The sequence below is a fragment of the Oncorhynchus keta genome, chromosome 2, assembly GCF_023373465.1.
Source record: "Oncorhynchus keta strain PuntledgeMale-10-30-2019 chromosome 2, Oket_V2, whole genome shotgun sequence".
Taxonomy (NCBI): Eukaryota; Metazoa; Chordata; class Actinopteri; order Salmoniformes; family Salmonidae; genus Oncorhynchus; species Oncorhynchus keta.
In genome coordinates this window covers 18,459,978-18,463,895 of record NC_068422.1, presented here as the reverse complement: position 1 = coordinate 18,463,895, position 3,918 = coordinate 18,459,978, and positions in this window count along the sequence as shown.

Sequence of the window (3,918 nt, the reverse complement as noted above, 5' to 3'; positions counted from 1 at the left end):
CGTCTACGCATAAACACAGGAACAATACTGACTGAGGAAAGAACCAAAGGGAGTGACCGATATAGGTGAGGTAATCAGGAAGGTGATGGAGTCCAGGTGGGTATCATGTTGATATGCAGGTGCGTAATGATGAATCCCAGGACCGGCTGTTAATGTTGAATGCCGGAGGGAAGGAGCGAGAGAAGACGTGACAGTACCACCCCCCCCCCCACCCCCACCGGAACCCAACACCGCTCCTCTGGGCCATACACCTCCCAGTCTACCAGATACTGGAGCCTACCCCCACAACAGCAGGAGTCCAGTAGGGATCTGACGGCATAGGCCGGACTCCAGTCAACAATCAATACATGGACGTAGCCCGCCATCCTTCTTGGCCATGAAGAACAAACCAGCCGATGCAGGAGAAGTGGACGTGCGGATGAAACCTTGGTGGAACGCCTCTTGGATGTAATCCTCCATGGCCTGGGTCTCAGCCACCAACAGAGGGTAGATGCGTCTGTGTGGAACCGGCAAGCAGGTCGATGGCACAGTCCAAGGGGTGAGGGGGAGAAAGACCGGTGGCGCAGGTCTTGGAGAATACCTCCCGCAGGTCCTGGTATACTTCCGGGATGTTAGGTTGAAGGGCAACCACAGGACTCAACTGACGTGGAACCACAGGGATGGGGAAGCAGGTCGTCCTGCATTCGGGTGACCAGTCTGGTGCTTATTCTCAACCATGAGAGGGTGGGGTTATGGCGTTGAGGTCGAGGATGATCTTGTGAACTGGTAATGAAGGGGATGTTCTCCTGATGAATGGACTCCACTGTGTGGATGGGTGGTGTGTAATGGTTCTAGATCCTAGTGGCCGACTATCAAGGGCTTGAACCGGGAAAAGAGAGTGGGTATGAGATATTGAGAGGCAAGGACACCCTACATGAGGGTCAGTCAAATAGTGTGATGGACACCAAAGAGTGATAAAGATGGAATACTCACTCCTGCCCCAGGAGGTGGAAGATCACGTGATTGTTCACGTGGACACCGCTGGAGCACTCCTTGACCACAATACAGACAGAGCCCCAACTGTCTCCATCACTCCGCCGTAGGGAGGCGTGTGACCCCTACCTCCATGGGTTCAGGCTCTAATCGAGTGTTCACTGAGGGAGGGAGAGAAGCAATGAGAGTACCTGCACTCCTGAAGTAGGTTATCCAGATGGATGGCCATCGCAATGAGTGTGTCCAAGGAAAGCTTGTCTCGACAGGCCAGGTCCATCTGGACCATTTCGTGCAGACCTAAATAGCGTACGAAGTGCCGGCTAGTTCCATCTGCTGGATGTTGGTACCGTCCGGAAGGTGAGCGCGTACTCTGCAGCCGTCTAGTCCCCCTGCCATAATTGGAGTAGGTGCTCACCCCTCTCTCTGCCCTCCGGGGGAGGATCGAAGACACATTTAAACCGAGCCATGAACCACTCATAAGATTCTAGCTCCTCTCCCAGATGGCCGTGGCCCATTCCCACACCCACCCAGTCAGCAGAGAAATAACTGTGGCAACCTTGGACCGTGGGAGTACCCATCTGGTGTTTAAAGTCGAAGGAGCACTGAAGTAGGAAGCCAGGGCATTTAGATGGAGTGCCATCATATTTATCCGGGAGGGACAAACTGGCATCGCTGACCTGAGCAGGTTGTTGAACGACTCACTGGGTCGACTGGTTGTAGAGTATCCTCTGCTAGTTGAAGACAACGCCTCCCGGGTGTGTTTGTGACTTTGCACATGGCGAAAAACCTCTTCCATAGCCGTCCCCAGTTGTGCCAGCTGGTCATGGTGTTGACTTAGAAGGTCAACCTTCTGGGAGATATTCTGTTTTCTTGCTAATTCCATTGTTGGAGTCAGTAATCTGTAACAGAGACTCTGAGAGTAGAGAAGCAGGTGAAACATTTACTAAAACAACAACCATGAACCGAGACAACATAACAGTAGTGTCTACACAGGAACAATACTGAGGAAAGGCAGATATAGGGGAGGTAATCAGGAAGGTGATGGAGTCCAGGTGAGTATCATGTTGACTTACAGGTGTGCGGAATGATTGATGCCAGGTGTGTGTAATGATGAATCCCAGGACTGGTGGTTCGTTTTCGGCACAAGATCCCAGGTGAACAGTTACATAATGTGGATCATTGGTTGTCAGTCATCACACACAGAGGCCAACAGGACAGTCTGTTTGAACAGTGTTATTTGTGATGTAACACATAACTTTAATGTGAAAATTTGTCTGAAAATAGTTTGTGGGAATATTTTACTAGGCCAGATCCAGAACATTAGCCTATAGGATATTTGCAATGATATACCTAAAAATCATGAAATTCTAGATTACTTTTATATTGCCATTTCTGTAAGTAGGCTAGTGTATTTGATGGAGAAATCATGCTTTGATATTAAGTATGTACCGTGTCAGAAATCATGGACTGATGTTATTTACATTTTTGATGTCATATTAGATACTTTGTGATGCTAATGATATAGTACGCTAATCATCCAGTTGATTCTACTGTTGTGGATCTGGGCAGTTTGTGACTGTCTGAAATACCTTTTAGGAACATTCAAAATGCATGTAATATTATCATTCATAGGTGGGGATGACCAACATGTGATGTATACTTTTGTGCAGAGAGGGGCAGTATTGTCATGGCAATGCTCAATATACAGTAATATTGGAGATGGATAGGGGCAGTATTGTCATGGCAATGCTCAATATACAGTAATATTGGAGATAGATAGACCTACTATTGGTCCCCAACTTTCAGCTCATAATGGTATCTACAATATATTCTTACATGTTGACTGATTTCATTTTATCATATTAATAAAAAGCAGTATGATTTGCACTAGCCTAAACAATTCAAGCTCTGACAACAATGTAACTTAGACCAACACTCTGCCCCATGGCATTTTGACCCTGTTCTATATGTGTTAGTGTCTTGGTCAGAAGGCCCATGGGAGCTGGTCTCTGATTTGTAACTAAAGTGAAAAAGCAGTCTTCTCCAAAGGCCTGTTTAGTACCACAACCATGCCGTATGATAACAAGAAGGTGCGGAGATGGGTGGGGAATGGGGGCTCCATCACAGTGCTCGGTGCAGGAGCCTAATACTTCCAGACACACATCATTTCTGGGTCCTAAATGACATCCTATTCCCTATTTAATGTACTACTTTTGACCAGGGCCCAAAAGTAGATCAGTATGTAGGGAATAGGGTACTATGTGGGACTCGTCCCATATCAGAGGTTAATCCATTCACGAGGGGACATCTCCCTTTCATCTGCTGCTCTGAGACACATGAGCATAAGGTCAAGAGCAGCTCACGTTATTAGCCGTAATGTCAGAGACAAGTGGTGTAATTGACTTCAAGGGAGAGGGGATGAAAGGATGAGGGCATAAGAGAGGAGGGAAGAGAGCAGATAGGGAGGTATATAGCCAGCCAGGCAACCAGATAATAATGTTGTCAAATGTCTTTTCTAAATGAGTAGTATGCCTATCACTCTGAAAAGGTCTAAAATGTCTATGATTATGTCAAATCAAATCTAAGTTTATTAGTCGCGTACATAGATTTGCAGATGTTATCACAGGTGCAGTGAAATGCTTATGTTTATCTCCAACAGTGCAGCAATACCTAGCAATACACACATAATCCAGAAAAATGCAATAAATGACATGGGAGGAGCCATGACTAGCACACGACATATAAAGTCGGTGAAACAGTAAATGGTATTATTCAACGGGTGGGTCTAATCCTGAATGCTGATGGGCTAAAAATTGCTTTCCAGCCGGTGTCTATTCCACAAGTTACCACCGGCTAAATCTATGACGTTAAAACGCCTATTTACTCTGTTCCATTTGACTGTCTCATCAGTCCAGCCAGGTCATTTATAAACTTGATCTCCACTAG